Raw genomic sequence first — 13,988 nt, 5'->3', positions numbered from 1 at the left:
ACTTTTTGGGGCTTCAAACATGAATAAGTGGAAGCGCTTTGAAAAATCCATAGGTGATTCGTGTAGGGCCTTCTGTTGTTTTAACAATTTTTTATCAAGTACTTCAAGATCAAAATGGTAGAAAACATATTCAATTAGATCACTGAACTGCTTGAATGAGTGCACGGAGTTATGAGGTAGTGTGTCACACCATTGCAATGGGTGGTAGCAAAGTGTGTGTGTGAGCATCGAACAAACTTCTATTTCATTAAAATCTTCCATGCCCTCCATGAGCGCATCGAATTCATTTAAGTTCTCAAGCTGGGCCACTTCTCCTTCACCATCATACATGATTTATGACAAGTGATCCCATAACTCCCTCTCGATGTGAAATATATGCCCATTGGACAAACATTTTGGAGAGCTAACAATAAAAAACTCCATGATAGATGTGCGGAGACTCAAAACAGAGGATGAGGACTCAGTTTGTCATCTGGCCCTCCTTCTAGCACCAAAATGTTGATGGTATTGGACCCACTAACATGTCAAGGGATCTCCCCAGTAAGAAGTCCCAACTAGACCTCAGACCGTTTGGTGTAGGAGTCCCAACAGTGGGTCATATGATATTGCCTTGACCATGGTTTCACACAAAGGCAAGTAAGATGTACATGTTGGTAGCAAGGGTGTGACATGCGCAGAAAGCTAATGAAGGTGTATGAATGGTTCTATCACACCGAGAGTGAGGTGTGCACACCCATTAGACACCTGTGAAATCACATGGTTAAGAAGGGAACACACGAGAAAGAATGCGTCACAAACTGGAAGACAAGTAAGCTGAAAATCCAAAGTGATGGTTAAACCAACAACACATTTGAGAAAGATTCATACATACATATACAGAAAGAGTCTATACACACATGTGTAAGCAAATAGATACATATATCATTTAGAGTAAAAAGGATAGTTGAAATACAATGCGACATATGCATGAAATGTGTTGGCTCTGTTATATTAAGAAGTGAAAGTTCCAATCAAATAGTACAACCATGATCGGCCACTAGTCTTGATAGTGGAATTCTATTGTCACTACCACTTGCTCCTCCAAAGAGATGTATTAGCTCTACACTATGGAGAAGCAAAGGCTTTCTCTAAGATTCTCCTATCAGAAGCTTGGCTAACCAAAATCCTATACAGTGAGTTATGAGCGACTATATATAACAAAGGGTGGGGTGACCCTTGACATTCCCCTTTGTGACTGTTCACCTACCCTCATGACTCTTCAACTACTCTATGACTGTTACATTCAACTATCGACACTTGAACTTCAACTTGAAAAGATGTTACATACAATCTTCACATGTACCCATGTGAGACAAAATAGACTTGAGCAAGACATCACTAACACTCAAACAATTGTGGTAAGACCAACTCTTTGACATCCTTGCGATGATCGATAGTGGCGAACTGATGCCAAGCTTGATCATCTATGATGGTGTCCGTTTGCTCAATGGTGGCATCCTGTTGAAATTGAACTCTTGCCTTTGTTGCATCCAGGTACACTATTATAGCTCCTCTATCCAACTCGTCTGATAATATGCATATCACTGTCTTGAGTGTAGCTGGACCAACAACATACTCATGCATAGTGTCTATCTTGATCTCCATGTGTGTGACAGTGACCATGCGCATCAACTTGTCAAAATACATGTTCATCTCCAGTCAAACTTGCTTCTTGTGAGCACCTTTGTGAGTGTCCCAAATGGGTGGGACCGCATGCATGCACACAATGACATCCATGCTCCTGAATACCCTTGCATGTGATCAACAGCACTGCTCACCCTGTCTTCTCCATGTCAGCTACTGAATGGATCTATAGTTTGTATGGGCACAATTTCATCAGTCTATGGATGTTACGCCTCCTACTGTACCTGTTCTTGCTGCAACCCCTTATCTCATTTGTGCAGATCATGTTCTTCCTTGAGTTGTTGCTTCAGCACCTGCAAATCCTTCTTTTTTTATCTCTCTGCCTTTGTGTGATCCTCTTTTCGCGTCATCACCTCATAGCCTCAAACTCCAAAGCTGATTTCATCATAAGTGGATCTTCTTGAGCTTGCAACTTTGTTCCACCTCTCCACTGTCGACGACCTTCCTCTTGCATTTGTCACATGCAGGTGTGCTACCTTCTGCTGCTGTTGATGGTGCTGCTTGATGTGACGTTGTTGCCATTTCATTTTGATATCCTTTCCCATGAACAACTTGATGTCTTCATATATAGGCAAGTTCATAGAAACTTGATCGACTACATCCCAGTTGTGCTCTCAACGGTGTCTTTGACCTTGCTCTCCTAGAAGACAATGTACCTGTGCTGCTGAGAGGCAAATGAACACCTATGATACCTGGAGACATAGTAACACTCATGGAAAGAAATTTTTTAGTTGAAAACCAAAACAAACTGAAGGAATGACATGCAACATACCTGTGTGACTGCCTATGAAGATTGCATAATTTTCACTGGGAAGTTGGGAGACTGACTGCCAAAACTATGCAAGGCATAGTCTAGGCTATTGGGAGGCTGACTGACTACTGGAACTGTGCAATGCATAGTCCAATCTAGCATGTTGAGGACTGAAACAGCGCAATGCGCAATTTCTATCAACAGTGACATGCAAACCAACAAACTGCATTACACAGTTTCTGGGGCCAGCAAGGCACTGCCTCCCAGAATTGTGCAATGCAAGCCTAGAGGTTAGTGTTGGGCCAGACTTGTGTAGTTTCTGGAGGGAAGGCAGAGCCTTCACTTCCAAAAATGTGCAATGCTAGTTGGGCAAGGAAAGGTCCAGGCCAAGGCAACCCGAACCTGTCGATGGGCGACTGAAAACATGAGAATTTTGAATGCATGGTGATACTAAGTGTAAACAAGAGTGAATGATCATGCATGCAAACAATAAGTGCAGGATTCAGAAAACGGGAAAGCATGCATGTTTGTGAAGCGAGTTGTCGCAACAGCAATCGTTAGTGCAAAATAGTGTCATGCATTTGACAACAGTGAGATGCAAAAAAAACTAAAAAAATTCTTCTGCAAGCTAACATACATTAAAATGATAGCAAGCGCTCATTGAAATCAAGTAGACAACACTCACACAAAGTGAAACATAAAAAGCGACAGAAACGCAGCACAAGACATGAAAAGAAGACTTACCCTGAAACAGTTAAGCTAAAAGTGCTGAAGACTCCTGGATGTGATGTGGGATGCCAGAGATATAATATTGATGTGAGGAATGAGCTCTGCAGCATCCAATTCATAAGTTTTGATAAGATCTAGGTTATGACACACATGCCACAAATCTAGGAAAAAGCAACACTTGGCAAGAGGTTTCAAATGATCTTTACATGTAACCTCTAGTAGCTAAAGATAGATCCCTAGATCTAGGGATTCCTTTTGCATGCTACCTTTTGCTATTTCGGGAAGAGAAACCCATGCATGAAAATCAATTTGCTTGGTCCTGGAGGGAACTGGTCAACCTAAAGGAACATGCAACAACTTGCTTGACTGAGAGAGATATTTGCATCGTTTCTGAGCAGAATTGGGCTGGCTATCCCAAAGGGATTCTGCAATTTTTGGGAGGAGCAGGTGACTACTGCTCAGACTTGTGCAATTTCTGGGCTAAGCTGCAGTGCTAGCCAGATTGCGCAGTTTTTCCAAGGAAGCCTGTCTGACTAGTCTGCGCAATTTTGGAGCTCAGCAGTCTGCCCAACTGATTTTCGCAATTTCTAGGCTGAGCTGCAATGAGATGCTAGATTGCACAATTTTCCAAGGAAGATTGTCTGACTGCGTTGTGCAATTTCTGAGCCCAGCAGGCTGGCCAGCATATTTGCGCAATTTCTGGAAGGAAGGCTGGTTCCCCTCCATAATTGCGTAATTTTCTGAGGGAGCTGCATAGCCAACAACTATCCCAAGTCTGGAGTGGCAACCGGTGAGGGGAGTGAAGAAAACTAACATGCGCAGACTGGAAAGCTGTTGAAAAACCAATGAAGCCTATGTACTTGATAATGCAAGACATCCTACTAGGATGGTTGGTAGGGAGGCTCCAAAACAAAGCTAAGGAAAAATTTTGGAGGTGGCTGTAGCCGCTACAATAGGAGCAAAAGTTGCCAACGAAAATGCTTGACAATCTAGGAGAAAGGGATTGATTTTATAGAAGAGTTTGACCTTCCAAGGTCAAAGCCACTAAAGGAAATTGTTGCAAGGGAGTTAAACCAACAAACTGAGGACCTGGTTGTCAGGGATTAGATAGAAATTAAAAGGACAAGGGTTTGGACATAACAAACTTTACATAAATTTCTACAACTTGATTTTGATCAAATTAAGCTCATTGCTAAATTTGAAAGAAAATATCATAAAAGGAAGAAGAAAGTCCAAAGTTTGATTTCCAACTATCAAATAAGCATAAATTAGTTTCCTTATATTCACTTCTTAGTTGTTTCTCAGGTGTATTCACAATGGGTGAAACATATCGAGGTTTATGAACCCAATCTATTGCTCAACCTAAACTATGATGATTCTGGAGACGGGGAGAAGTTACCTACTTCTCATGGAGATTTCAATTGAACAGTAATAGCATTTGTATTTTTATAAGTAGATATTTTTTTTTCGGAAATCTTTTGATTTTCTTGTTTTAGGACTTATTTTGTCTTTTGAAACATACATTTTTTTTCAAGTATTTATAAAACCTCTTACGTTGGTGTAAGGGGTCGAGAAATTGTGAAATATCAAGGCTTGTATTTTTTAATCAATTTTGAAGTAGCAGCATTTTTTAAGGCCAATTTTAGTTTTGATGTGTGATTAGCTATGAGATTTATGTCTAGGCATCTATTTAATAACTTAATGGATGCTTCTGGTATTACTCTTCAACTTGTGTTGTTTAATTCTGAATGAATATTCGAGTTTTTTGTTAAACCTTTCTTATGACATGTTTCGGTCTACATCCATTTATCAACAAAGGTTTATGAATTGTTGATTTTTCATTACTTCTTGATTATTAAAATCTGATATTCAAAAGATAGGATTTTATCTGCTCTCGTTTTCAAGATAAATGCTCTCTTTTATTTCTTCTAGTTAATTCAGATAGGGGGGAGATTAAAATTTAATCTTTTTGTTCATTTTTCTATACCCACCCTACACTCTTTTTGGTAGGCCGAAGGCCAAAGGCTCTAGCCTTGGAAGGCTAAAACCAGAAGTTTAAACTAAAAAAATAAAGAAGCAGGGTGGGGTCGAAAAGGCCCCATCAGGCGGGGTCACACACACACACACACACACACACACACACACACACACATACACACATATATATATATATATATATATATACATATATATATATATATATATATATATATATGCATATATATATATGTATATGTATATATATATATATATACATATATATGTATATATATGCATATATATATGTATATGTATATATATATATATATACATATATATGTATATATATATATATATATATATATATATATATATATATATATATATATACATATATATGTATACATATGTATATAAATGTACATATATATATATATATATATGTATGTACATATATGAAACCAAACCAAGTAAAAATTATGAAACCAAACACTGAACCAACTCATCCAATCATTGAATCAACTATAACATCAAAAAACCAATCAATGAATCTCAACCATCTATTGCAACCAAATCAAACCAATCATAACTAAATCATACCAATGCACAACCATTCATAAATATACCAAGTCAAACATGTTCACCACAGAAACCAATTCTTGTCACTGCAAACCTTGATTAGATATATTTCAAAAACTATACGCTGCTTATATGTATCACACCCACATATGTATGCACTTCCTCTGTAAAAGACCAGCATACAATTCTCAAATCATTGAATACTGATATTTCTGTCAAACTGAATCACTGGGTCAGTCACTAAATACTGAATCACAACAGATACAACAATACTAACTTACTAAAAACCCAATCATAATGCAACACCATCACTGATCAATATACCAAGTCTTACTCAACCCAATCAACATCGTCAAACACATATTTTCATCAAGAGATATCACTGACATACAACAATGAACATGAAAGAACTTATCAACAAGACATACTGCAGAACCCTATCATATGTACTCCACTTCCAAAAAACACACTGACGTATGTATGTTCTTACCATTCACAACACCTGTGTATAGATATGCACAAACTAAAAGTTCTTCACAGAATATATATATGACTACCGAGAAGTTGATATGCATATGTACGTGACTAACCTAAGAAAAAATTGTGTGCAAATGTGAAAAATTTCACTGTAAACATAATCTTCACACTCTTCAACCCTTACTATCAGAATTAAATACTTTTAGCATAATTCATTCATATCACAACATCATTACAACCACAGATATATCATTGTTATACATTTTCAATAAGTACATCAAACAAGCACATATGTCACCATACTTCATATCTTTCAGATCTAAGTCTTCTCCTTGCTCCTTGGTGCACACTTGTTTCAGATCAAATAATTCATAAACAATCCATCACTTTCACACTTAAAACTTTGATCTCCATCTCCTTATATAGCATTAGCCTTAGCCAATACCTTAGGCCAATCCCTTATTAATTCATTTCATATTCTTTGACGAGATAAAATAACCATTGTCACACCTCATTACTATGGGCCAATACCATGGTAAAGACCCCCTAGTATTCACGTTACCATGTTGTGGATTATGTACATGAATTTTCTTCATAATACTCATGTATGTACATGACCCTTCTACATAGTATCTGTGTATGTTTTCCCAAACTTCATCTTCAACATCCATCTTCCCCGATCTTTCAAGTCTTTGTTCATCATTTCTATAACATCTGTTTTAGCTTGTATAATCATCCCGCTGACATTTTTATCAAGTAGGTTTCCATCAAGGACAACACATAAGCCATAATGCAAACAATATCCCCCTTTGGAATTGATGGCAACCACTTTAGTGTTTGTTCACCATATGACCATCTGTAAACACCTAAAAAAATACCTGCAAATACCAAGCCTTCCTCCAAGAATTCTTCTCTCAAACACCAAGCTTCTCTCCCCCTTTGACATCAAGGGAAAAAGGCTTACCAATGCTAAATTAAGAACCTCTTTGTAGATACTACATACTAACCATTCTCCCCCTAAGCATGTACTGAAGATATTCAAATGCCTCAACCAAAAATGACATTTCCTAACACCAATGACTCATGATTACATCAAATACCCAAAACTTTGGGTTTACATTTTTTACTCATTAGTACATCAATTTCCCAAGATAATGGGATTACATACAAAACATTATTTGATCCCAATAGCCCATACATGACTGAATATTACAATGATTACATCATGGATCTTCATATGACCTTTACATCAAGGGACAAATATGACATTTATAACCAAAAACAAGAACCTTTCTCATGAGGTAGCAAGACCATGATAGTCATCAGCAACCATCATACACCATATAGGAACCTCCAACATGAACATTTGATCGCAGCAACATATATAGAAACATTAACATTCTCATCATCAATATGTAAGATACAACAATGTAGCTCTAATATCATCAACCTTTGACCAGATATGCAATGCTTCCAAGCATCACCAAGTAACTATAATAGAAGCATAGGATAGTGCAATAAATTCATGTCAGCAACTCATCCCCTTGACCTCATATCATCAAGGTCAACATGCTCTTTCTATTTGTAGGAAGAGCCAAAATCCATGAATATGAAAGACATATTAATCTCATAAGAAATTTATCTTTCAATGCCTCAACAACGTATGTTAGAACCAAGAATATCACATAGAACTATGCAACAACATCATAACAACTTTTCACATGTAGCTCAAGGAATATATAAACATTATCCATAACTATATGCAACCTATGCATCATTGAAGACATAATGACAAAATATAAGTGAATCGTAAACTCATCATCATCGACTAATGTTAATCATGACCATAGCATGCACATTGTCTTCATCAAGTGTATCACGTAGGATCAACTTCATTAAGTGCAACTTAAGCAACATATGTGTCTTAACCTATAACAACAACAACAACTATACATCACCAATGATATGCAATAAGAAATGCTTAATAAACCATAATTCAAACAATGCACTATTAGAAGCATAGAAAATTCTCCCCATGAACCTGTGCCAACTATTCACTGTCAAATCTGATTATATCCACTTCATCAATCAACAAATTCATCAAAGAACCAAAGAAAAAATGACACATTGCAACATTATTATTTCTAAGTAATATCTTAGCATAATCATTAGAATGTAACCATCAATGTCAGAACTAGAAATCCAAGTAATAACTGATTGAATCATATTAGAAACTCCCCCTAGTTTTGTCCCATTATTTCTTCATATCAAATAAACATATGTGACTATCTAGATAAAAAATCACATGTATATGCGACTATCCTTCATAATATTCATGTATAGAAAGTAAAATGATGAACTTTTCAAAACAACAGCCCCCCCTGAACATACCATACCTACTCCTATCTAATGTTACTTCATTAATACAATGTTAGAAATATAAGCATCACCAAATGAATAATAAGCCAAACTAGAGAACTATCACCAAGATACTCATGCATAGCTCCCCTTAAGATCATATACTACTGATATTGATAATCATCACTTGCTCTTCATCACTTCTGTAGTCACTATTATAAGTATGCTTTAAACAAAATAGACTGCAATGGGAACTATCTTCTTCTATTCTGAATCTAAAGAAGAGGAACTATACCTCTTATTTTTACCTCAATTATTCTATGCTAACACATATAATTTGTCTAGAGTCATGTATCCTCTTTCTATAACCTTTCTAGTTTCTTTATCTATAACTTTGCATTCAGTTGATGTAAATATAATTAACCTTTGTTACCCATTTTTCCTACACTTGGAATATTCTACTTTAGTGCTTGAACTAATAATGCATCAACTACTTTTTCATATTTCTCAAGGTTGATTCTACCTTTTCCCATAACTTTTGTTGGAGCATTATTTCCAAGAATCACCTTACCATCTTTATTTTTCTTTAGAAACTCAAACTTGTCCTTATCTTCAGTCATGTGATGAGAGCATCCACTATCTATGTACCATTCTTATTCATCTTCAAATGAGCATAGAGCAAGACCACATCTAGTTTTTTCTATTTTTTTTGCTTATTATGAGAGGTGCTAGTGGATACATCCTTCTCAGGTATTTTGGAAACAATATTCTTATAGAATTGCTTGCCATGTTGTATGTGGAGGCCCATTTACTTGTTCTTGCATTATTTTTCTACATGCCCAAACTTGTTACAAGTATAACATATTATATATATGGAAAATGGAGAAAAGAAATTATAATATTTATGTCTTATATTCCTCCTATTACAATCAATAGCTTTGTGACCAAATATGTTACAAGCATAGTAATATCCCTTAAATAAACTTGAGTACCTGGGAGTTGAACACCTTCTGAGAAGTGGATATTTGCTTGAGATCAAAACTATCTACTTCTGTAATTGGTTGCAACATGTCCATAATTATGAAATATAAAGCATTCAACATTATTGATCAGATGATCAAATTGATTGATGTTTATGTTATTAGGTGAAAATGATTTCCTTTGAAAGTTAATCTTTCTTGGATGTTGATCTAGTTGACTTCTTATCTCTTTAACAATAATTTTAGATTTTGTATTGCTATCCTTCAAGATCCTTGCACAAGCCTATGAACTAGATTCTCCTTTTACAGTTTCATGAAAACCAAGACTAGATTTAATGGAGGGATACCTTTGACTACTAAGAATGTTATCTAAAATCTTAGTATTACCTTGAAATCTCAAGTGTTTATCATTTTCTTCTAATTTACCTTTTAAAATGTTTACCTTGACCTCTATTCTTTAGTATTGTTCTTCCTTTTCCAAATATTGCTTCCTCATTCCTTCTTCAACCCTTCTTCCTTCTTCCAATTTTTCCTTTAATTTGATAATTTATTCCTTCAAACCATTCTATTGTTCTTCAAATACTTGAAGAAGCTCTTCATTTCAGTTGTTTTGCTCTTCAAGGTCTTCTCTTTGTTAGGTAAAATTGACTCAAGGTTTGAGTCAAGGTTGACCTGGTTAAATAGTAGTGGTTTTGGGCACATGGTATAGTGTACCCATGGTATTATGGTATGTGGTATTGCATGTAATGGATCATATAAAAGGTTGGGAATACTTCATTTAATGGAGGCCTGAAGATGAGTGGTGAAGGCTCACTTCGCCAATTGGCCAAGGTTTTGGCCAATGCTAATGAGATCTCGTTGGGTTGGGTTTTTCCATGGATTTGGGGTTTTCCTAGATAGATATTATGTGTATAATATTTATGTGTATTCTTGCTGGTTATTTTATTATTCCTCTTTGTAAATCTCGGTAAATCTCAGTAATAATTTATCTCTCGGTCATAAATTTCTTAACGACCAGTATCAGAGCTAAGTTGGCTTTAGAAGGATGTTTTTTTTTGCCAAGGGTTTGTATTGGCCTGGTAGATAGAGAGATAACTAATTTTTACTTGCAGATCCGGATCAAAATCCATAGATTGTGAAGAAAAGTTGCACACTATTGGGTCATGAGAGATTCAGTGGATGAGGAGGATATGTGCACGTGGATTAATTAATTGATGAACCATGTACTTGAAAAGAATGCTTAGATAACTAGCAATTACAGTGGTTGGTGACCCATGTAACTCAGTAGATGGATTCTTTTTATATGGACATTGATGTCATAAGTACAAATAAAGCAACATGGATAAACAAAAAATATTAAAATGGAGTGAAATTTTTAATTTGCATGTAAATGGGCATACTGTTGTAAGACCTGGTAAGGCATGCGTACCCCCAGGTAATTACCGGTAAAGTCTGGGTTAGACCTAGGTAATAAGGGGATGTTGGGTTAACAAATACAAGGTAAAAACTTTGAAGGGGGTAAGAGCTAGAGTGAGCGGGATTGTCTCACTTAGCAGGTTTTGGCTGGATTTAGTCAAGGAACCCCAGGTTAAGTTTAAGGTGGGAATTCTTAGGTAAAGTTGAATCGGGGTTTGAGTCAAGGTTGAAGTGGTTAAATAGTAGTGGTTTTGGGCACATGGTATAGTGTACCCATGGTATTATGGTCCGTGGTATTTCATGTAATGGAGCCTATAAAAGGCTGGGAATACTTCATTGTAATGTAGGCCTAAAGGTGAGTGGTGAAGGCTCACTTGGCTGGATTGGCCAAGGTTTTGGCCAATGCTAATGAGATCTCATTGGGTTGGGTTTTTCCCTGGATTTGGGTTTTCTTGGATAAATATTATGTGTATAATATTTATGTCAATTGTTATTGGTTATTTTATTATTCCTATCTATAAATCTTGGTAAATCTGAGTAATAATTTATCTCTTTGCCGTAAATTTTTTAACACTCTCAGAGAGACGATCTCAGCTTCAAGTCCTTCACAATATTCTTTAGATTCTACTGTAGAACATATCGGTTTAACATGATCCCTATCATTACATGCCTAAAACTTATCCTTAATATTGTTAATCATTTTTAAAGAAAAATCAAGTTTTCTTGTAAGATTAAGAACTTCTCTAAAATGTCTTCTTTTGAATTAGTAACTCCATATGATACAACAAAGGTTCTTTATCATCAAGCTCATCCTTTGACACATCTTTAGAAATAAGATTACCTTATGGTTCTCTTGATGAAAAATCTTCCTTTGATTTACCTTCATGAATGACCTACATATATCCCATACAATCTTTGTAGTTTCATAGTGCATAACCTCTCCTAATGTTGAATCAGGTATGTTACCAATGATTTCATTTAATGCAACATTATTATTTTATTATTCTTCACTCTATGGAGGAGTTTTTGTGCAACCATTTTATACTAAATTCCAGACATCAGATCCTAGATTTATTAATTGAGACTTCATCTTTTCTTTCCATTATTTATAGTTATCATCACTTAGCATAAACATACCTTTATTTCCCATGGTTTCTGACTTGCCTTGTTCTTCTTCTACAACTTTCTCTTGACCCATGAATGAAAATATTATTATATCCTCAGACGCATCACTGTCATTGTTCTCCTAAATTGATTTCTTCCTTTGAGATGCCTTATTCTTTTTCTTCTTTCCCAACATTCCTGATCCACTTCAAATAGTCAACACATAAGAAACATATCAGCACAAATGAACACCAAGATTTTAGGTGGAAACCCAATGTGGGACAAAACCACTGTCATCGTCATACCTTTATTATTTCTTATTATATAAAGAAAATATTCTTACAATCTTGTATTGGCACATATGCTTACCAGTACGAAGGACCCCACTTGTAGAAGGCTAAAACCTTCTCTCATTCTTCAACACCCACTAGAAGGAAGTTCCAACTCCCTGATCTCATTTACTGACTCCTAATAGGAGGGAGCACCTACCCCCTACAGAAATTCAACAACTACTACGGGAAGGAAGATTTGACTCTCTCATGGAAGGCTCCCCAACACCTCTTATGGACCATGTTTCATAATATTTCATACTAGATCCACCTGACACAAACGTCAAACCTGTAGGCCACCTTTCATCATATTTTCAGACTAGACCCACTTCCACTATTAAGCTCAAACCAAGTAAAAATTCTGAAACCAAACACTAAACCAAATCATCCAATCATTGAACCAACTATAACATCAACAAACCAATCATTGAATGTCAACATCTATTGCAACCAAATCATACCAATGCACAACCATTCATATAATATACCAAGTCATTTTTTTTCATCACAAAAACCAATTCTTGTCACTACAAGCCTTGATTTGATATATTTCAAAAACTATACGCTACTTCTATATAGAACACCCACGTATGTACACGCTTCCTCTGTAGAAGACCTACGTATAGATCTCAAATCACTAACTACTGGAACTTTTGTCAAACTGAATCACAGGGTTAGTCACTAAATACTGAATCACAACATGTACATCAATACTAACTTATTGAAAACTCAATCATAATGCAACACCATCACTAATCAGTATACCAAGTCTTATTCAACCCAATCAACACTGTCAAACACAAATTATCATGAAGAGACATCATTGACAGACATCAACAAATATAACATAACTGATCAACAAGACATACTGCAGAACCCTAGCATATGTATGCAACTTCCACAAAACATATCGTCGTATGTACATGCTTACCATTCACAACACCTGTGTACAAATCTACACAAACTTAAAACACTTCGCAAAATATACACACGAATACCCAGAAGTTGACCCGCATATGTACGTTACTAACTTGAGATGAAACTGTGTATAAATCTGAAAAAAAATTGTTGTAAACCTAATCTTCACACTCTGCAACCCTTACTGTTAGAATTACATACTTTTAGAATAATTCATTCAGATCACAACATCATTACAACCACAGATCTATCATTGTTAGAAATTTTAAATAAGTACATCAAACAAGCACATATGTCACCATACTTCAGATCTAAGTATTCTCCTTGCTCCTTGGTGCACACCTATTTCAGATCAAATCATTCAAAAACAATCCATCACTTGCACACTTAACACTTTGATCTCCATATTCTTATATAGCATTAGCCTTAGCCAATACTTTAGGCCAATCCCTTATTAATGTCTTTGGTATTCTTTGACAGGATCAAGTAATCATTTTCACACTTCATTACTATGGGCCAACACCATGGTAAATACCCCTGGTACTCAAGTTACCATGGTGCATATTCTATACATGACTTTTCTTCATAATACCTACATATGTATACAACCCTTCTTCATAGTTTCCGCGTATTCTTTCCCAAACTTCATATTCAACATCCAGTTGCCTTTGATCTGTCAAGTCT

Source organism: Pinus tabuliformis, chromosome 4_1 (genome assembly GCF_031772625.1).
Source record: "Pinus tabuliformis cultivar Carrire ecotype Pingquan chromosome 4_1, CPIR1, whole genome shotgun sequence".
Taxonomy (NCBI): Eukaryota; Viridiplantae; Streptophyta; class Pinopsida; order Pinales; family Pinaceae; genus Pinus; species Pinus tabuliformis.
The sequence above is the reverse complement of the archived record's forward strand: the minus strand, read 5'-3'. Positions refer to the sequence as shown.